Source organism: Gorilla gorilla, chromosome 17 (genome assembly GCF_029281585.2).
Source record: "Gorilla gorilla gorilla isolate KB3781 chromosome 17, NHGRI_mGorGor1-v2.1_pri, whole genome shotgun sequence".
In the NCBI taxonomy this organism is placed as follows: Eukaryota; Metazoa; Chordata; class Mammalia; order Primates; family Hominidae; genus Gorilla; species Gorilla gorilla.
In genome coordinates, this window is record NC_073241.2 from 100,542,971 (window position 1) to 100,567,940 (window position 24,970).

At 36.9% G+C, this 24,970-nt stretch overlaps 1 long non-coding RNA gene and 1 pseudogene across 1 annotated transcript; one reads left to right on the forward strand and one right to left on the reverse strand.

Annotated features, from left to right (window-relative positions):
• Nucleotides 1-637: 637 nt before the first annotated feature.
• Nucleotides 638-21,871, reverse strand: LOC134757407 (uncharacterized). The gene is made up of 4 exons (XR_010131297.1): nucleotides 21,735-21,871; nucleotides 9,184-9,370; nucleotides 8,108-8,208; nucleotides 638-1,923 (listed from the first exon to the last, which is right to left on the reverse strand). It is a non-coding gene; the product is annotated as an uncharacterized lncRNA (long non-coding RNA).
• Nucleotides 10,120-11,771, forward strand: LOC101152270 (signal peptide peptidase-like 3; annotated as a pseudogene).
• Nucleotides 21,872-24,970: the final 3,099 nt, after the last annotated feature.

Sequence of the window (24,970 nt, forward strand, 5' to 3'; positions counted from 1 at the left end):
ATGGTATACCAGAGTCAGGTTGGACTGTGATGTCTTATTGCTGTAAAAAGCCTGTTCTCTCAATGTTAAGATTTCTGTTTTAATGCTAATGCTGATCAGTTGTGTCTGAATTCCAAAGGGAGGAGAGTATAAATGAGGCATGTCTGACCACCCGCTTTTCCATCATAGCCTGACTAGTTTTTCAAGTTTTCTTTGAAATGATCTTGGCCAAGAGAAGGGGTCCGTTCAGTTGGTGGGGGACTTAGAACTTTATTTTTGTTGTACATGGAGAAATAAGGTTCTAAGTTCTGGTTGGGGGAATCTGGGTAGTGTATGAATGACTGTTGTCAACCAGTGTGGCCTCTCTTAGCCTTGGTGCTTACCTGGAATATTTTGTCTTTTTTTTTTCTTTTTTTTATTATACTTTAAGTTTTAGGGTACATGTGCACATTGTGCAGGTTAGTTACATATGTATACATGTCTTTGTTGCACATACATAATTTGGAGGATTTATAACTGGTCCTGTGTAATTCTTGAACTGTTCACTAGTTGAGGGTTAGTGAAAAACAATCTTATGCTTTGTGTATTAACGCCATTAGGATATTTAGTAGACAGTTATCTCATAATGAACGTGAAAGGCGAGAAACTAATCAAAAGATATTAGCTAAAGCCTTTATTAAAACATTGCAACATGAAACACATTTCAAGATGACTATATTGTGGGGACCAAGTAGATAAATATTTCATAAGATAGAATTGGGAAAGGCCAGATGTAACCCAGTGGGTTAATCTTGCCCACTGCCTAGACAGAGCTGATTTATCTAGACAGGGGAATGGCAATAGAGAAAGAGTTTAATTCATGCAAAGCTGACTGTACAGGGGACCAGAGTTTTACTATTACTCAAATCAGTCTCTCCCAAAACTTGGAGACTGAGGTTTTCAAGAATAATTTGGTGTATAGGGGGTCAGAAAGTTGGCAGTGCTGATTGATCAGGTCAGAGATAAAATAATAGGGAGTCCAAGCTGTCCTCTTATGCTGAATCAGTTCCTAGGCAGAGGCCACAAGTCCAGCTGAGCCAGTTTATCAAGACCTGGGTAGTGCCAGCTGATCCTTTAAGCGCAGGGTCTGCAAAACATCTGAAGCACTGATCTTAGATTTTACATTAGTGATGTTATCCTCAGGAGCAATTTGGAGAGGTTCAGATTCTTGTACCCTCCAGCTGCATGGCTCCTAAGCCATAATTTCTAATTTTGTGGCTATTTTGTTAATCCCGCAAAGGCAGTCTAGGCTCTAGGAAGGAAGGGGGTTTGTTTAGGGAAAGGGCTGCTATTATCTTGGTTTCAAAGTTAAATCATAAACTAAGTTTCTTCCAAAATTAGTTTAGCCTACACCAGCAATGAATAAGACAGCTTGGAGGTTAAAAGCAAGATGAAGGCAGTTAGGACACATCTCTTTTACTGTCTTTTCTCAGTTATGATTTTTGCAAAGGCAGTTTCACAGTCATAGTTCAGTTTATTCCGAGAATTATTCACTGGCAAGTTCTTGGAAATTATGGGGAAACTGAAATCGTGTTGCTCATGGGATAAGATGCAGGAAGAGCAAGGTGTGGTCCTAGTTCAGCAGCTATTGGTTGGTCAATTTGAATTTAGCAAAAGTAGTGGAAAGAAACAGTGGAAACTAAGTTCTTGTAAGTATCAGTACAACGTTTTAAGTCCTTCTCTTTGGCCAGCATTGGCGTAAAAGATAACACGCTAAGGACAATTGTCAGAGTCCAGATTTCCATTCGTGCCTTCCACTATCTTTGGAGATTGTTGAGTCTTGAGTGCATTCAGCAGCTCCTTATGTGACTTATATTTCTGTTGTCACTGTAATAATCTGTCCAGGGGGTGGCAGTTAACAGGTATTTAGGGCTGTAAGTAGGATACGATGTAGAACTCTGAAGCCTAGAAACACAAGAACTAGAATCATTAACAGTCTTTGAAAGGCTGTCTATCCAGCCCACCGTTTTACCTGGTTTTAATCATAAAACCAAGTTCCACTCTCCATCTGGATTCCTTGATCCAGACGACCCAGAATGTGGCAGAAGAGCCAGGTTGTCAAGGTTTGTTTCCTTTGTGTCTCATTTTGTATCTGATTAGTGAGGTATTTTCAAAATAACAGAGTCGCTTGTATAAATCAAAGCATTAGTATTAAAGGAGGACATTTCTTGAAGTTTTTAAATTCTCGTTAATTAAAAATCTTGAATTTAAACTCAAAAGACAGGAATAAGACAGCTAGGAAAAGAAGAAGAAGAAGAAGAAATGTTTGGTGGTCACAAGGATGCAGGAGTCAAACTGCTAGCAGCAGTGAATTTGATGGGTCTGCAGCAACTCAATTCTTGCCTCCTTGGAGGAGAGAATTCAACCAAGGGACATAAGGCAGAGGGAGAGACTGAGGCAAGTTTTAGGGCAGGAGTGAACGTTTATTAAAAAGCTTTAGAACAGGAATGAAAGGAAGTAAAGTACACTTGGAAGAGGGTCACATGGGCAGCTTGAGAAATCCAAGTGCCCTGGCCAACGGTTGACTTGAGATTTTTACACACTGGATGGTTCTGAGGTTTGTGTTTCTTCTGCCTTGATTTTTCCTTGGGGCAGCCTCTCTGCATGTGCAGCGGACTGCCAGCACTTGAGAGGGGCCTCATGCAGAATGTGTTTACTCAAGTTGTGTGCATGCTCCTTTGAGGCATTTTTCCCTTACCGGTTGAACATTCCCAGAGAATGGTCATATGCCAGTTAAACTCTGCCATTTTGCCTCTTAGTGCACATGCTGGAGCGCACTTGCCCAACTCCAGAGATCTTATCAGACAGCTAATCATCAGCTTCAGGTGTTTTATATTTATTGGGAGACTACCTTTCCCTGGCACTGGCTGTGACCAATTATTATTTTAGAGAGACACTTTAACAACCACCTGAGCATCACCTGATGGCTGCCTGACATTCCTGCAGGGTGGGGCCTCTCCTGTCCATGTCTGCCGAGCTACCTACTCTAACAAAACAAGAAATCTTCGGTAGAGGTTTTCCACCTGTTGCTTCATCAAGGTTCTTTGAAAAACAATCCCCTTTGTGATGTGCCTGCTTCTGAAGAATCCTGAGAGATTCCGTGTGATAGCTCCCATTGGTATGGAGATGCTGGAGATGCATAATGACTTTTAACTGAGAGATGTGACTCCAAAGTTCCATTCTGTGAAGTTTTACTGTAGTATTTATGATTGATAGTGCCTGGTCAAGTCTCTTTCTGTGGCCCAAGAGCATTCCGAGGTTGATGTCATTTTTAGCAAACCAGTAATCTTGGCAGATCATGCAGGATTCTCTTATTTGTCTTTGGAAAAAGCCGAGTGCAACTGGCTTTGTTGATTATATACTTGGATATACAGCATAAAATCTCTACAGCAATTGTCAATTTTGCAAACTTTAATTTTGGGGTAATATTTATTCTTTTAATTTCCATTGATGACTTAAGATGATAAGAACAGTTGAGTTCTGGAAGATGAACTGTCTTTTGCAAACTCCTTGGTTATAGTCCCTATAAAGCTGGTACCTCTGTAACTAGATAAGTAAGTTGGTGTGTCCCAAGTTAAGAATATATAGTCTAGAAAAAAAATTAAGCTAGTGGCAAGGTAGTTGTTTTTTGACAGGGAAAAGCTGCCATCCAGAAAACAGGCAATAGTTGGAAGATATTTATATTCATTGGAATGTGACCATGTATAAAATGCATCTTCAAATGTTCAAAGCCTTCATTGAAGCCATTATTCCTGTTAATGCTTCACTTTTACAGCTTTGCTAGTGTCATTCATTTGGCAGGAAAAACACGTGCCAGAAACATCCTCAACAATGTAGAGTAAAACAGCCAGTGTTTTAAGCTTACAGCCAATTTTTCTCTTAACCTTCTAGGCAATAATCTATGTTATCCAGCATTATCAAGGTGAAAGAGTGAAATCCTCTCTTACAAGATAGCCTGGAGAATTAAGTTACAGTTGATGATTATTCTGGAAATAGCAGCACAGTGTTCATGATTACCTGGGAATAACAGTTTGTAAAGCACCAATCCCCAACCTTTTTGGCACCAGGCATTGGTTTTGTGGAAGATCATTTTTCCATGGACAGGGTCGGGGTTGGGGGGATGGTTTCAAGATGATTCAAGTGCATTATTAGATTTATTATGCACTTGATTTCTATTATTATTACATACTCATCATAAGGTAGGATCAGTGGGAGCCCTGAACTTGTTTTCCTGCATCTAGATGCTCCCATCTGGGGGTGATGGGAGACACTGACAGATCATCAGGCATTAGATTCTCATAAGGAACATGCAACCTAGATCCCTCGCAAGCGCAGTTCACAATAGGGTTTGCACTACTATGAGAATCTAATGCTGCCACTGATCACTCACCTGCCACTCACCTCCTGCTGTGTGACTTAGTCCCTAACAGGCCATGGACTAGTACTGGTCTGTGGCTTGGGGATTGGGTACCCCTGTTGTAAAGGGTAAGAACAGACATGGGGACAAAGCTGCCTGGACTTTCCATTTACATCACAAAGCCACTGTATTTGCCACTGATTGTGCCTGACTGAGATGTGCATTAACATCGCACAACAAATGTTAATAGGGAGAATCATTCACCAGTTTTGATGCTTGAACATGAATATATTTCTTTAACTTGAGAGATAAGAAATATTGAAGTGATTTATACAAATACATTTTATGTGCATATAGTGAAACTATGAAAACTGAGCTCTTAACTGAGATTCTTTTTCCCATTGCATGTTAAATTATATAAACAACAAGTTCCTGTTATAGTTACATTTATTAAAAATTGAAGAATGGAGAATGCCAAAGCATTTTATTATCCTTCTATTTTGAAGGTAAGGGAGCAAATTATTTTGTTATTCATTGGAATTTCAAAGATATTCAAAGATATCTGGGAGAAGTAGGAACGATCCACATGAGTCCACTGTGAGGACAACTGGAAATGCATATCTGGTGACTCCTGGACCCACTCTACTTGCCTCTTGGTTGAATTTAATCTGATCCTTTTGCCGCAAAGAAAAAAAAATAACGCTAAATATAATGCCTTTTCTGAATTCTGTGAGTTCTTCCAGTGAATTATTTGAATCTGAGGGTGGTCTTAGGAATCCAAACTTACAGCTAGTATCAAAAGTTAGGGCTGTCTTGGGGACTGCCAAACTTCATAATATGTAAAACCTAAAATATCTGTGACTTTCTTGAGTTTCAAAACCAATGTAGAGTATTTAGAAAATGTAAAGCATGAAAAGCTTGACCTTGGTATTGAATAAAATTAGACTTAGTGTTGACGTTAATTTTATATAATAAAATGTGGAAGGAGATAAACAATATTCTAGAGAATACCCTTATTATATACTAATTCTAATTTGTCAAAGGATTCATATATTTGTTCAGGACTATTATGAACCTACGTAATTCTTGAATATAATTTATAAACCTCTGAATTCATTAAAAATGTTAAAGGTGGCTGGGAGTGGTGGCTCATGCCTGTAATCCCATCACTTTGGGAAGCTGAGGTGGGCAGATCATGAGGTCAGGAGTTCGAGACCAGCCTGGCCAACATAGCGAAACACCACCTCTACTAAAAATACAAAAAATTATCCAGGCGTGGTTGTGGGTGTCTGTAATCCCAGCTACTTGGGAGGCTGAGGCAGGAGAATCTCTTGAACCCGGGAGGCGGAAGTTGCAGTGAGCCAAGATTGCACCACTGCACTCCAGCCCAGGTGACAGTGTGAAACTCCATCTCAAAAAAGCAAAAACAAACAAACAAACAAAAAATTTCAAAGACTTTCAAAATCATAAGTTCCATCCTTTCTATTGCAACTACAGATCTTATAAATAGCAAGAAAGTCTGTAATTAGATTATATTTTGTTGTTCTTACTGTTGCCTTTTTTTTACATGGCCCATATGTTTTTAAGCAAAACAAATGCAGTTTAATAATTTTTAGCTCTTTTTTCAAACTTCGTCTGAGCTAGATATTTTAGGATACATACATAAAGACAAAAAACAAAACTTTGATCACTGAGTCTCTAAAATTCCCCCAGAGAGAAGAAAAGAGTGGAGAAGAAAAAAGGAAAAAAGTAACAGGAGAAGCAAATGGGAGCTAGCTTCATACAAATATTAAGTTTTCATCAGTAAAATGTAATTATCTTTCCTCTTCAAGGACGAAAGGTTAGAGGCAGGAAACCCATTTTGACACAGACATACACACTCACACAAACACACACACACGTGGACACAAACATGAGATTTATTACAATTGGTTAAAATAAGATGACCTCACTTAAATAATCTCTTTTAGACAAGAAAGAAAATTTCATGAAGGCTTCTCCCTTTTATGCCTCTGAAAGAACAATTTTCTTTATGTCAAAAATTCTTCAAATTGATCATTGGATTTATAAATTCTCCTTGGTGAGATTCATATCATATTCTATGTTTGGTGGTGTTCACATCAACGTAAATATTAATAAGCAGTCAGAGGACCACTGGCTTCATTGTCTACAACAATTCTAGTGGTGAGAAGCAAACACGTGCTACCGCCCCTCTGTCACAAACAAACAATACATCTTTATCTCACACATAAAAGCCCCTATCAGTGACAATAGTAACAATGTAAAATGTGAGTGTCACTCAACACAAAATGAAAGATTTCCATGCAGAATCAGAGCTCATCTGGTGTCTAGCCACACCGGCCCCAGTTGGGGGAGAGAGCAATGTTGCTTCAGTGCTGTTGTGCTTCTTCACTAAAGTATCCGGTCCAGGTAATGGGAATCTTGTCCTGATCCAGTTCTTCTCAAAGGAGAAGCAATAGTGAATGCTGTTACCTCAAATTAAATAAACCCACTGCAGCATGGCAACAGCTCAAGGTGAATGGCTTTCAGAGCTGACAGCATGGATTGGGAAAGGACAGTTTTTCTCTGAGAGCTGTTCTCTGAATCCTTGGAAGGTATGAAAACCTGGATTTGTCAATCAGGTTGTAGTATTCAGGGGTAGCAAGTTTTGGGGCATCATTTAACAGCTATTGTTGGTCAATTTGGATTTAGCAAGTGATGGGAAATACAGTAAACGTCTTGCAAGGATTAGTGATTATTGGTGTGTGTGTGTGTATGTGTGTTTCTGTTTTTTTTTTTTGTTTTTTTTTTTTTTGAGATGGAGTCTCGCCCTGTCCCCCAGGCTGGAGTGCAGTGGCGCGATCTTGGCTCACTGCAAGCTCCGCCTCCTGGGTTCATACCATTCTCCTGCCTCAGCCTCCTGAGTAGCTGGGACTACAGGCGCCTGCCACCACGCCTGGATAATTTTTTGTATTTTTAGTAGAGACAGGGTTTCACTGTGTTAGCCAGGATGATCTTGATCTCCTGACCTCGTGATCTGCCCATCTCGGCCTCCCAAAGTGCTGGGATTACAGGCGTGAGCAACTGTGCCCAGCTGTGAATGCGTGTTTCTTAATCCATCTATAAGCATCTTTCACAGACACGTATCTAAAAATGAACCCTTGATTTTCCACTTCAAAATATAGTCCTCAGATTTCCTCACCTCTGTTAGTGGTAATTGTATTAGCCCATTTTAATACTGCTATGAAGAAATAACTGAAACTAGATTATAAAGAAAAAGTGGCTTAATGGACTCGCAGTTCCACATGCCTGGGGAGGCCTCACAATCATGGAGGAAGGTGAAGGAAGAGCAGAGGCATGGCTTACATGGCAGCAGGCAAGAGAGAATGTGCCAGGGAACTGCCCTTTATAAAACTATCAGATCTCATGAGAGTCACTCACTATTATGAGAACAGCAGCATAACCACTCCTTATGATTCAATTACCTACAACTGGGTCCCTTCCATCACACATGGGGATTATGGGAACTACAATTCAAGATGAGATTTTGATGGGGACACACCAAACTATATCAATAATCCAATGTTTTAATAGTGTATGACTGTAATCTTAGTGTGATCTTTGCTTCTGCTGTTTGTCTTGCTTCCTTAATCCAACATATAAGCAAATTTTGTCAGCTCTACTTTCAAAAATGTGCATACAATCTGACCAGCATTCAGCATATTCACTTACCTTTTAATCCAACACTCTAACATTTCTTATTTGGACAATTTTAGTAGTTCCCTAACGGGCCAGCCTCAGGATTTTATTTCCATAAAGTAGCCAGAAAAGTCCTGTTAAAATATGGGTTAGATCATATCATTTCTGCATTCAAAATTGCCTTGTTGTTTCCCATCTCATGAAGAATTAATTCAAAATCCTCATCTCTTCCTCTAACATATGATTTGGCTCTTGGCTACTTCTCTAATTTCAAAAACTATGAATTTTATCCTTTTCTCATGTGATCTAACATATTGTCATTCTTTGAACAGCCCAAAGACATCCCTGCTTTCTGCTTGGTTTTTTTTTGAATATTTGAATATCTAGCATTAAACAATAATAGATTAACTCCTAAAATCTAATGTCATCAGCAAATAATTACCTAGTATAATAATAATGATGGACACATAATATACTTCTAGCACTTCAATATAGACAATAATTAACATTTAATAAACATACAAAAAGTATTAACATTTTACAAAGGAGAAAACATGTTTGGAGGATTCAAGTAATGTGCACAGTATTATCTGACTTATAATTGGGTACTCAAGATTCCATAATATCTGATTGTTTCTGAACCATGTTGCACAATAACTAAATATTGTGCTATGCTACAACTGAGAAAATTGCAAAGGCTATTTGCAACTATCAGAAATGTAAGACAATTTTAGAAAAGTGCATAATCACTTTTATGACATATGTGTTCTCAGTACCTGCTTTGTCAGATTTTCTATGCATTAAGTCAGTGTCCTGATGAAATTTCATTGAAACTAGAAAGTTATCTTTAATCATATGTATATATCTATACCATTAAGTTATGCAAATGAGCATATTACCACATTTTCCAACTTACATCCATTAGCACTTCATGGATATATAGATACTACACTATTTAAGCTCAATTCCTACTCATACTTCTTGTTGAAATTAGTCTTCTTAAACTCTTAGCACATTTTTTGTAAGATTTTTCTAAAATCAGGGAGGATGGATGCTGTGGCAGTGGACACGAAGAAGAAATGCCCTTGCACATAACCTCCTCCAACTACCTGAGGTGACTTGCCGACAACTTGACCTTTCTTTCCTTGGGTCTCGCCATCTTGAAGAATCCAGGCATCTCACAGGCACATGAAACATGCTTGGTTTTTTACTTCATTCCCTGTTTCCTTGGCTTACTTTTTGGTGCAAGCATGTTTTGCAGCTCCCAGAAGATAGGGTTCCTCCCTGTTAAACATTCTGGAAGACACAGAAAAATTGAGAAATTAAATCACCCAGAGGTAACTACACTGATAAACTAATTTCTTTATTCACTACAAATGTTTTGCAGCTGCTCCCACCCTGGTTCTGGCACTGAACTCGCCAATGGATCTTCATGAATCGGGGTATCCTAGATCTCTTTATATCTTTAGTTTTATATTTCCAGGATATTGTCACAATTTCATCTCTCCAACTCTTAAATTTAATTATTTATTTAGCAACCATATTTTCAGTTCTTCTTAATTTATTATGGCAATTTTATTTTTAATATCCAAGAGCTCCTTTCCACAGCCTATTGTCTCGTGATGTAATACATCCTAAAGTCCCTGGGAGGTACTATTATACTTAGAGGTTTTTTTGTTTCATTTTTAAGAAACTGCTTCTTTTAAAAAATCGTTAGTGTTTCCTTTGAGTTTTAATCTCCTTTCTGCAGAGAGATAGGTTCCTTTCATGTCGCAGTGTTTCCTCAAAGGGCCAGAGAGTCTTCTTTGCTCATTCATATTTAAGAACAAGGCAATGCAAAGGCGATTGCTGAGGTAAGTACAGAAGTCAAACTTAGTGACTCATGAGCTTTAAACGGTGAAGATCTGGAGAAATGTCTAAACACTAGCCTTCATTTATTTAAAAAAGAGTTTCATCTTTCTTCCTGAGTATTATTTCTTGAAAGAATAATTCTCCAATTCTTGCCCAGGGTGGTATGTCCCCGGGCACTCAGCTTTTGTGAAGGTATGCAATGTGCTATCTGTTGGGTGAGTTTTTGATTATTTCTTCCTGAACACATCCACTTGGAGCCATGTATTTTCTGGCTTCTCAGTCTCTGAGTTGCAGTTCTGTGAATTCTCTGGGGTATACTTCCTCCAACTTGTTTCATCCATTGTACTCCTCCATTTGTTTTTTGAATTATAGATGTGTGTAAAACTATCTTATAGCCTGATGGTCTTCCATTTCTATGTATCATTATGAGTTTACAATCAACATACCTCATAATTTCACGTAATTTCATGGTATCTTGGAGGCAAGAAGAGATGCTCATATGTGGTCAGTCTGGCATCCTAAACTGGAATTTTTATTTCTTAAATATGTCATTTGAAGATTAATTAAATTTGTATTTATTTACTGTTCTTAATGATTAGAAATATATGTAGTTAATTTCATTACCAAGTAATGATTTTGCTTTAGATATATGTTTATCAAATTCATCCAGAAAATATATCAGCTTTGGTTTAATATTAAAATAACAATTTGTACAGATTTCAGATTAAATACCCTTGAAAAAGGTTATATATCTCTATGTTGCAAATTTCAACCTCCGATTCTCAACAGACTGGTCTGTAGAAAAGACAGAAAGACAAGAGGGTACACAGAAAGACAATAATAGTTCTTCTGGGTCTTTCAATGGCAACAGCACCAATAATAGCATCAAATAATTGAATCTACCCAGGCTCTGTTCCTTCCGATTGGAGCATCTGTCTCTCTTTTATTGTTGTTTTGCTTCTTTGACTGAGCTCAAGTAGTTTTCACAATATGTACAGCAGTTCTTACAATGATAACTTCTGCTTTTCTTCTTCTCCGGATGTGCCAGTATTTAACGAGACTCTATTCACCTCAGAACAAGATTTCCCTGGGTTTCCCTGGATGTTTCACTGCTGCTGAGTTGTTGTTATTATCTCTATCTGTCATGCTCATCCTCACCTGGGTTCTCACTGGCCATTGACTTCTCATGGATGCATTGGCTGTGGGTCTCCGTCTCACTGTAATTTTCTTTGTCTGCCTGTTGGGCCTCAAAGTCCCCTGCCTGCTTCTCTCAGGGCTTTTAATCTCTGATGTCTTTTAGGTAGTTTTCTCAGCCTACATCTTTAATAGCAGTGTCATGGTGAATGTGGCCATGGCAGCTGGCTGAAAATCCCCTTTACGTTCTATCCCAGAAGCTCAACCTGGGGCCCGGTGTTGGGCGTGATGTTCCTCGCCTGTCTCTGCCTGGAAAACTGGTCTTCCCATGTTCCACTGGGAGCCACTTCCTCAGGTTGGGCATTGGAGACATTGTTATGCCTGGTCATCTGCTATGCTTTGACCTTCACTATGACAATTACAAAATCAAGCCCGTGGGGACTCCTGTGGTGGCCTTGGACCTGCCAACATCTCTGGGCGCATGCAGAAGGTCTTCTACTTTCACTGCACCCTCATGGGGTACTTTGTAGATCTGCTCATGGCTACTGTGGCCTCTCACATTCACCAGGCCGCCCAGCCTGCCCTTCTCTGTTTGGTGCCATTTACCTTATTGCCACTCCTCATGATGGCCTATTTAAAGGGTGACCTCCGGTGGATGTGGTCTAAGCTATTCCACTCCAAGACCAGTAGCTCCCAATTCCTGGAAGTATGATGGATCACGTAGAAAGTGACCAGATGCCCATGATAGTCCTTTTTCTCTCAACTTGTGGTTTTGTTTCCTCTCAGAACTGGCCTGGTATTCAGAGATGTACCTATGTAAGGAACTGCTGGGTGACTGGGTTTCACATTTAAAAGGAGCTTGTTTGCAGGAGAGAAGTGCTGGAGCCCTGTTTGGTTCCTTCTCTTTCAGCAGATGTAGAGGTGGAGCCCCTTCCAGAGGGACAGGCCTCTCCCTGGTGCGCCTTCCTCCCTGTTTTTTATGGATCTGCACTACATGGTTACCTTGTGGGTAGAGAGAGATGTGACTGTTTCAAAACTGAAAACAAGGAGTTGTTCAGATCTTTTGACCACTAAAAGGATTAAAAAAAAATTAGTAAACTAAAATTTCTTCAATGAGCCCTCGAAAACTTTGGGACCAGTTTCCCATGGAGATTCTTCTTTCCTATTTTTTGATTTATTAAATATTTTCTGTGGTGTGACGCTTTCTTTCTTTTCTTTTTTTTATCCAAATCTGGACAAACTAGAAATAGAAAGTTTGGGTGATTGCAATACACTCTATAGACACATTCTAGCATCATTTCCACTTACCAGGTATCAGAGGATCGTGGTGCCTGCAAATGCGTGCTCCTATATGCAAACACATCATTACCCGAGACTGGGTAATTGATAAAGGGAAGAGGTTTAATTCACTCACAGTTCCCCATGGCTGGGGAGGCCTCACAATCATGGTGGAAGGTGAATAAGGAGCAAAGTCACATCTTATATGATGGCAGGCAAGAGAGCTTGTGCAGGGGAACTTCTGTTTATAAAACCATCAGATCTTGAGAGGCTTATTCACCACCATGAGAACAGTATGGGGGAAACTGCCCCCATGATTCAGTTATCGCCACCAGGCCCCACCCTTGACATGTGGGGAATATTAAAATTCAAGGTGAGATTTGGGGGGGACACAGTAAATAATACTTTACTGAGGCCCCACTCCATGGAGAATAGGGTTCAAAGTCTTAGCCTACCCATAAAGGTCTATGAGCCACAGCTTCAGTGCAGCATGTCATAGAGCACAACACACTGAGGGCAGACTTCCCAGATCATTTCCAACCTTTGACTTAATAGCTTTGTTACCTGTGGCCAGGTTTTTACACACATCTCATAGGGTTGTCATAGGATTTAATAAGGTAATTTTTATCACATGGCTTTAAGTTGTTTTTTCAAAGTAATATCAAATATGACATCATTTGATTATCCAGGGAACTCAATTTTTGATACAACTTAGCTTTTTCTCTGAAACAAAAAAGGACACTCAATGACACAACAATAAAATTAAAATAAAAACTATATAAAAATAAAAATGCACCATGAATTATTCATATTTAAAATTAGCTCAATCCCATGACATACGATGGAAGGTAAATATAAATCAAATCGTGATCTTCTTAATTAAATAGAGAAGTGAAAACACTCATTATTTGCTTATAAAAGTTGAAGTTAGATGAGGGAACCATTTACCTGAGGCTCCAGAAAAGTCGTTGCTAGATGTTTAAAATAGGAATGTAAGAAAGAGATGTGAGAGAGACAAAGACTGCATAATAGAATCTCAAATATACGCATACTATTCCTTTCAAAATGTGCTGCAGTGTTATTTTTAGACAGAATTACCATATACAATTTTCTAATTCCTGTTTATAATGTTTCTCAAATGATTATATAAATAAGTTTAAAGTATAATTATTTTAGAAAATTGGGGTAAATCACTCTCAGAACAATCTTCAGTATTTATGTAACTGCTAACTCTAGAGTATTTCAGTATTCCCAATTAAAAATCCATTTAATTAGGGAGCCATTGGAAAATAATATATAACAATGGGAAAACCAAAGGATATATTTTGGGGGATTAGTGGCAACTAACAAAATAGTGACAAAAGATGTAGTAATAAACAATAATGTCAATAATATAACCTTATTTACAAGAGTCTGATATGATTGTAAATGCAATTATTCTGAAAATTTTAGACAGGAATAACTAAAAACATTACAATCTCTCTTTGAAAAACAAGAAAAACAATTGAGAAAGGGAAAGGAGAAAATGTCCAAATGTAGATTATAGCATGAATAAAAATTTGTAAATGCTATATAGCTCTACTGGATTTTGAAAATAGAATAATAACTCATTAATTTCTCATTGTCCTAACTTAGTGTGTGTAAAATATTATCAATTCTCCAACTTTTTTCAGACAGATTTTGAATAATGGCCTAAATGTACCTAATTGTGCTATCTTCTATTTTATGTCATTGTAGGGGAAGGAACAGTATATTCTTTTCCTATTGCTGCAGAACAAATTATGAGAAATGTAGCAGCTTAACACAGGTTTATCATCTCACAGTTTCCATAGGTCAGGAGCCTTGCTTGTTTTGGATAGGCCTTCTGCTCAGTGTCTCATAAGGCAGAAGCAGGTCTCAGCTGGATATATCCTCATCTGGAGGCTCTATTAAGGAAGAATCCACTTCTGAGATGTCTCAAACAGTTGGCAGAATGCATTGGCTACTATATGACTGAAGTCCCTGTTTTCTCCGTAGCTGGGAATGCTCTTAGCTCCTAGAGACTCAGGTTCTTGGCATGCGCTCTCTCCATAAGCCCCGCCCACAATATGGCAGCCTTCTTCAGTGCCAGCAGCAGAATCTCTCTCATGCTCTAAATCTCCTCCTTCAGATTAGGCCATGCTCACTCAGGATAATTTTTGATGAACAGAAAGCAAACATATCTGGTGTCTTAATTTCACAAATATTCTATTATTTGAATATTTCAAGATTTGTATATTTGAATTATTCAAAAAAGAATATTGGGTTCTATCTCAAAATTTTGCTGCCACAGCCTGAGTAGGGTAATTTTAACCTTAAAAAGATTTGGATATATACCCAAAGCAAATGAAAATAGTTTTGTGATATTCAAGAGTGACACCTTCATCAAAATAATTGACCAAAAAATCAAAGTATAATTTAAAACCCCAAATATATTTTTTAAAGAATATAGTAGAGCTTAGAAGTATAGCTTTAAATTTAGTATTTAAAATATGTTTCAAACAAATAATGGGAATTGATAAATTCATATCTCAATGAGGTAAAATCATTAGAGAAATAAATTCCCTAGAGGGAAAATTTTTATAGTTCATATCTTGATAAATTGTTTATCTTCTTGCAACACTCTTGTAACCGGTGTTCAAAATAGTAATAGGAAAACTAAAGACTGTAGAACCTAGTCCTCCAGCATATTTATCTATTTAAGAAAACAAAATGTTATATTTTATTCTAAAATAATACATGATTATAATGGCTCTTTAACTTAGGTAATTGAATATTTAATTTATTGATATTCTTAAAATGTTTCTTTCCAAACAGACTGCTTTTTTTTTCAGTTTGATCTTCTTTCAAATGTAAACATACAGTTTTTTTGTTTCTGAATTTTTATATTAATTGCAGTTTATTAATATTGATAAGCATTTCATGGGTATCAAGACCATTTGATTTGAGAAGCATTAAATCACCCCTTTATTAAGAAGGGTTTCTCTTATAATATACAATGTATCTTACTTTAAATAATTTGTTGGGTTTTTTAACATGCTACATAAAAAGAACAGCACAAAAACATGAACTTGATTAACCCATGACAGCTTAATCTCATTTTCTCTATTCCATGGAGAAATGCTGCCTTCCATCCATATTCTGTGTCTGTCTCATGTTCGATAAAATCAAATGTGGTATTGCTTGGTGTCACTGAGCCATGTACATGCCTGGGTGGAAGCCTCATCATAAAGCTGCTGGGAACCTGCAATAAGGAAGTGGGCTGGGAAGATTTGGAGAACATGCTAGAATGTTTATAATACAAAAGAACCTAAAGTTAAACAGATAAGGCTTAATGAATGTACCCAGATATCTCCAAAAGCATAACTTTGTTTTGGAGAAAAGTACATTTAGTCAACTTAAAATTTCAAAAAGTTTCATTCATTTCATCCAATCATTGATGGCCATGGTTCTACTGCTTGTTTATTTTGCTACTTTTCAGATGGACATGACTTTTCTTGCCACCGTTCTGTTTCACCCCATTCAAATGTTTATTATAATAATAATTATTATTACTGTGGTCCATCTGACTCATTTTGTAACTTTCCGTGATCATTATTTTGCACAGAAACAGATTAAATAAGAAAAAAATGATGAATGTACTGTAATGGTGAAAGAATAATGATAAGAATGTAAGAACCCTTTAAAGAAAGTAAATATGTTTTATACACAAACATTTATTGTTCTTTCTGCAGTATCCAAATTTTAAGGGAAAGGAATAATGCATATGCACATGATTAAACCTTTATTTCTTTATCAGGTTAAGTAGAATAGCAACAACAACAAAAGCATTTATATTTTGGTTTGTTTAATTCCTCCCACTTGAGGTAAGGTAATGTATTAGAAGGGAATGGGAATGGGCTCAGAAGTTAATTTTGGTCCTACCATCCAAAGTTTCTGGGTTTTGACATTTAAAATGTTATTTATTTAATTTCAGTATTTCTTTTATTTTCAATGGGAAAGTAGAGATGCATATGTATCTTGGAAAGTTGAGATGATTAAGTTAGGTAATAAATTAGGAATAGCTGTCCTGATGCCTGCCTTGCAGGAAGGCACTCCATGAGTGATTGCTATCCCTTAAATTGCTCTACAGGTAATTTTATGATGTCCTCATTGCTATAATAGTTGACTAATCCAACTCTAGAGTCCACTAGTTAATGTATATTCTAAGTACAAATCTTTATTCTCAATTTATGAAAGAGTTAGTATAGGAAAGAGTTATATTCTTTCCTTTTTATTAACTGACTTCTATAAAGTATTAATGACTAACCTTGTGAAAGTGTTAAAGTACTTCTGAAGATGTCTGTTCCCAAGGAGCAATCTGTTTGCTTAAAGAATCTGCTTAAACAAATGACTTTATTAAATAACCAGGTATTTCTAAAAAGAATGGTATTAAAGAGGCAATACGAAGAATATTAATTACAAAATTTTCATTTTAGCCCACAAGGGGGAGAAATAAAATGGAACAAGAAAATGGACATAGAAAATGCTCAGTCTGTTTGGATTTTTACCTTCCAAACATTGCAGAAAAGCTTAACACATAAGAACTAATAACATTTAAATTATAATATCCCCCATTCCAAAGATCCAAGTGAGAACAGTAGGCCGTTGAAAGATACGTGCTTTTATGTGACATTATTTATGATAAAATTAAGGTAAACATCTAGGCATGCATTAGATAAACAGCAAAGTCTAGGATCTTATTATTTACATTATTTGGTTCAGGTACTTTTCTCTGAAATAAGCCTTAGATTTGTTCAGAAAAGGTAAACATAGAGGATAAATGCTTTCTATTCTTCTATACCATACTCTTCTGTAGCTTAATACATTGCATGTAGTCACGATATGTCATAGTATAAAATAGTGGCAACATATGTTTCCTTCTAGTAGCATATGTTTACAACAGTCTCATGCCTGTAATCCAGCACTTTGGGAAGCCGAGGTAGGTAGATCATGAGGTCAGGAGTTTGAGACCAGCCTGACCAACATAGTGAAACCCTGTCTCTACTAAAAATACAAAACTAAGCTGGGCGTGGTGGTATGCACCTGTAATCCCAGCTACTCAGAAGACTGAGGCAGGAGAATTGCTTGAACCCAGCCGGCAGAGGTTGCAGTGAGCTGAGATCGTACCACTGCACTCCAGCCTGGGTAATAGAGTGAGAGCCCCATCTCAAAAACAAACAAACAAACAAAAAAAAAAACAAAAAAAAATACCAGTCTATCCATTTTGTCTTTTTTATTTTAGTTTCTATTTTTAAATTAAATTAAAATTTTTATAAAGACAGGGTCATGCTACGTTTCCCAGGCTGGTCTTGAACTCCAAGGCAAGGAATCATCATGCCTTGGCCTCCCAAAGTGCTGGGATTACAGGTATGAGCCACCATACCTGGCCTTCTATCCATTTTAGAATCATGTATTTTAAAGCTTTTTTGGAATTCAAAGTATTTTTAATGGAATATAATAAATGGTGGATTTATATGTGGATGCATTAAAAATAATAGAATATATACAAATGTGATTATCTAACTCTATGTGTGTGCATATATAACATTTTTTCTCCCTTTGCCATTCTTTTAAATATGTTTTTCTATGGGGAATATTAACTACATGTATTAGAAAATAAGATCATTATCACCATCAAGAACGTTGGTGGGAAAGCTATGTTGTAAGGGCAGGAGGATTTTTTAAAGTCTCGCACACATGGCAGTTACTGAATGACACGTGGCACAGCGTCCTTGTCCTCTATATGCTTACTAGTATTTGGCTTAAAGTATGTCCAGCTTCTTTCATTCATTGCCATTTTTTCTTCAAAATGTCACTTTACTGATATTTTTAATTATAATTCAGTGTGCTCCTTAAACTACTAAACAAGAGAAGTTGTAAAATAGGGCAATATTTTTGTTTTGCCATGTACACTTACTTATTTACATAAATAGTTTAGTATACTGTGATGTAAGGCACAGGTAGACAAAGATGTGAATATAGTAATTTGAATATGAAGTGTATATATGCATTAATAAACATGTTTTCATGCAATTAAAATAATACATATGCTTCTTATCTTGACATCTAGACATTATCTAGGCATATACATTTTATGTTACAATGTCAGTTATTTGTATTTATTATAAAATTATCTCCATTTAATGCAGTATTCAATACATTTTAAAGTATATGTATTACAGATGTATATTTGTACATGTATATGTGTGTGTGTATATATATTTTTGTTTGTTTGTTTTTTTTTCTAGATGTAAATGTAGTCTTAGTTTAAATCTGGAATATCTTGCTAGGCTGGTTCTTTTTCTTTCCTACATATACGAACATGATATAATAAAACAGATCATCTTGTTAACATACCTTTTATTTTATTCAGAAATAAAAATCATTTATTTACATTGCTCTAAAGACATTTATGAGTATTTGTATGTGATGTTATTTTAAACAGAGAACTTTTCTCATTGATTGTGATGAAAGCTATTGTCGATAACCTTTCATGGACTTGATTTAGTGTTATTGGCAATCGCAGAAATGTCAAGAAACACTGTGGTTCTGGAGACTTAACAAGGTGGTGACGGTATTTAATAACTGTGTGGTGTACACTTGAAATTTGCTAAAAGAGAAGTATTTACTGAATTTACTAATTTACTAAAAGAGAAGTATTTTCATCACCAAAAAATTAAGTGAGGTGATATGTTAATTAGCTTGATTGCAGTAATCATTTAACAAAATATATGCATATCAAAACATGTTGTACACCTTAAATATCTATCATTTTTATTTGTCAATTATATGTCAGTAAAGCGAGAAGCCACTTTGGTCACTTCCTTCACTTTTTATGGCAGATTGAGACAGTTTCTTCTATTTGGGTAATGAGTGCAAGGGAGGTCTTCTATAATTTCATGAAGTAGAATTAGTTTGGAATGTTGGAAGATGAATTTCCTGCAGCTTCTTCAGTCACTTTTCTTCAAATCAAGGAGTAATTTTATTGAAGAAAGTACAGGGTACCCAGAGCCAATAGATTACTGAAGACTTCAAGAGGTGAACTCTTTTTCAGTCTGTCTTTTCTGAACAGCTTATTTGAAATCTAAATATTTTATATATATGTAGAAGATTTTTCCAGTTATAAGATCAATATGTTTCTATTACATAATATAATATGCAGTTGTCTCTCACCATCCATGGAGGACTGGTTCTAGGATTCCCTACAGAGACCAAAATACACCATTGTTACAGTCCTTTCTATAAAATAGTGGCAGCATATGTTTCCTTCTAGCAGCGTATGTTTAGAACAGTCTCACGCCTGTAATCCAGCACTTGGGGAAGCCGAGGTAGGCGGATCACAAGGTCAGGAGTTCGAGAGCAGCCTGACCAACATGGTGAAACCCTGTCTCTACTAAGAATACAAAACTAAGCTGGGCGTGGTCACATGCACCTGTAATCCCAGCTACTCAGGAGACTGAGGCAGGAGAATTGCTTGAACCCAGCAGGCGGAGGTTGCAGTGAGCTGAGATCGCACCACTGCACTCCACCTTGGGTGACAGAGCAAGAGCCCCATCTCAAAAACAAAAAACAAAAAACAGTCTATCCATTTTGTCTTTTTTATTTTAGTTTCTATTTTTAAATTTAATTTAATTTTTTATAAAGACAGGGTCATGCTATGTTGCCCAGGCTGGTAGAATTTGCATATAACCAATGCACCTTCTCCTTTTAAATCATCTCTGGATAATTTATAATACTAAATATAAAGTGTTATTTAGTTTTTATAGAGAACTTTTAAATTTGTATTTATTGTTCTTTTTTTTTAAATATTTCCTATCCACAGCTGTTTGAATCCATAGAAGCAGAAGCTGTGGATACAGAGGGCTGACTTTAATACATATAAGCCAAAAAAAACCATGAAAGAAAAAAGGAAGATAAAAGAAGGAAAAATAATAAAACATACAGAGAAAAGGAGAGAAATCAAAAAGTTGAAACAAAAAAAGAGAGAAAGGAATAAGGAAATAGAAAACTGGACATAAGAGGTGAGGAATAGAAGGAAGATGGAAGTTAGGAAAGACGGAAAATGGAAAGAAGTGAGGAAGAAAAATGAAGAGGAAGAGGGAAGGAACGAAGAAAGGCAGGAAGAAAGGGAGGAAGGGAGGGAGGGAAAAAGGAAGAAAGGAAGGGAGGGCGGGAAGGAAGGAAGTCTTTATATGTGTTATGCATTTAATAATACCATAACCTGTGCATCTTTTTCTAAGTTCAATTTGTTTCCAGTCCAGTATGTGTTTCCTTACTCACGGATAATGAGCACAGAATGGGTTTTCTAATTTGCAAATTTCTGCTATTTAACCCCAATCATTTCCCCCAGTTTTTATTTTTGCTTGTTTATGTTTACAATTTTTTTTAACAAACTAGGATTTGTCTTCCTATAGAAAAATGGAGATTGTCAGTAAAGAGAAACAGAATAAGAGGCATAAATTAGAGGTTGAGGAATCGCTATTACCTGTCTTGATGTATCACCCGATGGATTTAAAGGGACACATGACTGAAACAGACCCCAGGTATTTGAGCCAGGAAGATGGACAGAAAGGATATAATCATAGGCTTGTGTTTTTGTCTTTTAAAAAAATATTCTTTAGTTACTTTGAGGTGAAGACTCACTGGATAAGTTCCCTTGTAGCTGTCAGGCAGAGATGTCATTTTCAACAATTTTGGAACTTGTGAGCATACTTTGCAATAATTCTGACTTGCACTTCTGGCTATAGAAATTTCTAGGTTTAACATAAATATTCAGTACCAATTTCTGCCTCCTTCAGCTGTCAGCTTCAACTCATCTTTAAAAGTTTAACAACTTAGATTTGTATAGCACTTAACTGTTTTTAAGTCAATTTCAGGAATAAAATTTCATTTTTTCTCAAACAGCCTTCAGATGTCAAAATTAATATCCTAATTTTAGAGAGAAAGGAACTCAAGTACACAGGGATGAACTGTTCTTTCCTGGGTTACCTGGACAGCCCCAGAAAGAAATAAGGTTACAACTCTACGTTTCTGAAGCCTACGTTAGTGAAATGAAGATGATTCTGTTTTGCTTTGCTTTTCATTTTATAAGACAAGCATCTGTAGGAGGAAATGGACGATCTGGCTAAACTCTCCTTTCCCTAGTCAATGCACTGGATCTTCCCGTGTTTTATCAGTCCCACTCTAATTATGCCTCTAAGTACCTTGAGTGGGAAGATTTTTTTTTTCCTCTGTCCTTCCACACAGAAGTGCTCAACTTCTAATAGCAACTTAGGTTGTCAAGTGACTCTGGCCATAAAAGGAAGCTGGTAGCAATCCCTTTGACATGCGTTAATACCTGAGTGTTATGGTTTGGCTGCGTCTCCACCCAAATCTCATCTCGAATTGTAATCCCCATGTGTCAAGGGAGAGGGCTTGGTGGGGGGTGATTGGATCATGGGGGGCGGTTTCTCCCATGCTGTTCTCGTGATAGTGAGTGAGTTCTCACGAGATCTGATGGTTTTATAAGGGCCTCTTCCCCTTTTGCAGTCTTCTTCCTGTCGCCTTGGGAGGAGGGTACTTGCATCACCTTTGCCTTCCGCCCAGCCATGCTGAACTGTGAGTCAGTTAAACTTCTTCCTTTATAAATAACCTAGTCCCAGGTGTTTCTTCATAGCACTGTGAGAACAGACTTATATGCTAAGATGTCTAAGTGGTCAGAGAGATTTAGAAAGTCCCGTCGCACTGAAATCAGTACCCATTTCATTTGAATCTTTTCCATTTTTCACTCACTCATGCATTGATTTCCTCATTCAAATGTGTTTGCTGAGCTGCTATTTCTTGCTATGTATAAACCACTGTGCCCAATCCAGCTAATGCATAGCGAAGTAGCACCCCAGATTTCAGGAACATTTGCCACCAACGGACAGGATTTTTTTTTTCCGAGATAAAACTAAGACTGAAGAAAATAATGTTTAAAGATTCAAAGATAAGGGGGAAAATATATTATGTAACCCTTAACAATACTTGGAGGGTGGGAGACTCAGCTTGCAAGAAATGGTTGAATTCTCATTCCAATTTGTCAGACATCCCTGTATCATCCCTGTGGTTAAGGCTTTTGGGTGATGAATGAATCAGACTTTTATATGCCTGGGTAGTTAGGCTGTTTTTGTTAAATGATTCATTAAACTCTGTAAATCCAGAAAGAAGAGCAAGTTAGAGGCAGTACAGTATTTCATGCATGCTTGTTAAGCTCTTTCTTCACATAATGAGCAGAGTTTCAAAACTTTTGACTACACTGCCGCTAGCAATGAAATACTTTCCTGAGATAAGTGTGGAGCATCTTCCTATTTTGAGAAGATATTTGCTGTGGATAGAGAAAAATGGGCGAGAGCCAAGTTACCACACGTGCTCCATTGTCTCCAATGAATTTGTGTTGAGCATCAAAAATTATTTCTTATCCTATTTTGACAACTTTACTGTTTCCTTTAACTCATCAAGTTGTAATTCATTATGACAAAAAGTTCAGCTCTTTAAAACATGTTTGCAAGAAACCTTAATGAAGTATGATTTCTACTTATGAAAAAGAGAAAGTGCAAACACAGTTCTTAAATGTGCATGTATATTTGTGTGTGCTTCTGCTTTACATTAATCCCTGTGAAGTATAGGATTAAGTTTACCTTAGAAGTTACATTTTGAAAATAATGTTTTTATGTCATACTTTAACATACATTTAGATAATACTGACAGTAAAATGCAGGAACTAACAAATCATAGCATTACAAAATATAATTGAATTTGACTGGCTGTTGGTAAATTGGAATTTCATAGATGACTTTACCACTAATTTAATCTATGATCTTAGCAATATTAAGTAAAAATATATCTGAATTTTTCTGTTAACAAGAAAGGCAAATTATACACTAACATATTATAGGGATATTTCCATAGGTAATTTAGTTCTTTTTATCAATTCACTGCAGTCTTCATTAAATCTTTAATAAAATTACATCTTCATGTATGTTTTACATATTTATTACCATGGCCCCACTTTATTCTTTAAAGAGATGTACATTATCTGCTACTATGGCCTATGAAATTAAAGCACATCAGAGAATAGAAAATATGTTCTTACATTGGAAGACTTTATGTTAGTTGCTGTAGTGAATTTCTATGATTTTTATATCGCCTTGTCCTTTATTTTGAATATAGTTCTAACGTTTTCAGACCAGAAGCAGGTCTCAGTTACCTGTGACACAGTTTCCAGTTCTCTGCCACACCCAAATGGCTCAAGCTGGTGGCCAGAGTTAAGAACTTAGGGCATCTCTCCTGCCTAGCAGGCGGGGGCTCCCACTTTCCCACTGCCTCCTTTAAAGGGACCATTCAGGCATTTCCCCATGAACTTAAAGTTACCCACGCCCTATTGCTTTACATATGCACTGCTGGTTGCCACGCGTATTCTTTCTCTCTGCCTGCCTCTTCATACTTGCATGAATGACTCGTTACTGTTCTCCTAACTCATTACACTCTCCTTTCCCAGAATCTGAAAGTAATAAATCCTTGAGCTCATTTTCTGCTGTGGTGGTGGGTTGATTTTGCACCTTCCATCCGAAGAAAAAGGGACTTCCCCAGCTGTGGAGAACACAAGGTCAGGCTCCTTCCACCAGAGGGAGAGCCAGGCAGGCATAAACTGCACACGGGTCAGACTAGAGCGATAAGGGCGTCTGCTGGTATAATCAAGTTTCCCTTGTGAGTCACCTTCTGGTCGTGGGTGAGACAACCAGACATTAGGCCATCCACCAGGTAATAGAAAGAGCTGTGAAAGGCACGCTGTGAACACGTGGATCCACCTCCCCTTCATTTCCTAGTGGGTCAGGGCTGCTGGTGGATGTGGTACTGAAACCCCAGTTTAGCTTGGGGCTCTCAAAATAGTTGCATTACTGGGAACTCCTCCTTACAATATGAACATTTAAGCTTTCTGTATTAGGTCTTAAATAGAAGTGAAAATATTTGATTTATATATAATTATTTAATTTCCATAATTCACCCTCTGAATTGAGATATTCTGCACTGATGCAGGAACTTGTGGCTAATGTTAGAAAACCTGTTAATATTGTAATGATGTAGGAATAAAAAAAACTATAATTGATTCTAAATTTAAAATATTAAATTTAAAGAAGGCTTTATGCCTTTTGCTTCCCATTTACAGAAATAAAATTTTAAAATATCTGAATGAGAGATGCAATCGTTAGTCAATTTTCAGTATATTATTCTATGTAAGCAACCTAGAAATATTTCTGATTTCTTTTATAGTAATAATATTTGAAGTTTCTTCAGTTGCCAAGTATTTTATAATTGAGATCTGTCTCTCTCCCCTCAACCCTAAAAACCTCTAACATTTTCTATGGGAAATTTCTATGTTTTACCTTTACAATGTCTGGAGAAGAAGTTGGGATTCTCTTCACCTTTTTGTTAATAGTTAAAGATGTCAACATAATTTTTACTTGTCATTTTTAAAGCCTTTTTAAATACATATTGACACTACAGGTGATTGTCTAATTGCTGGCAGGCAGCTGGTCTGATGTCCAAAGCATT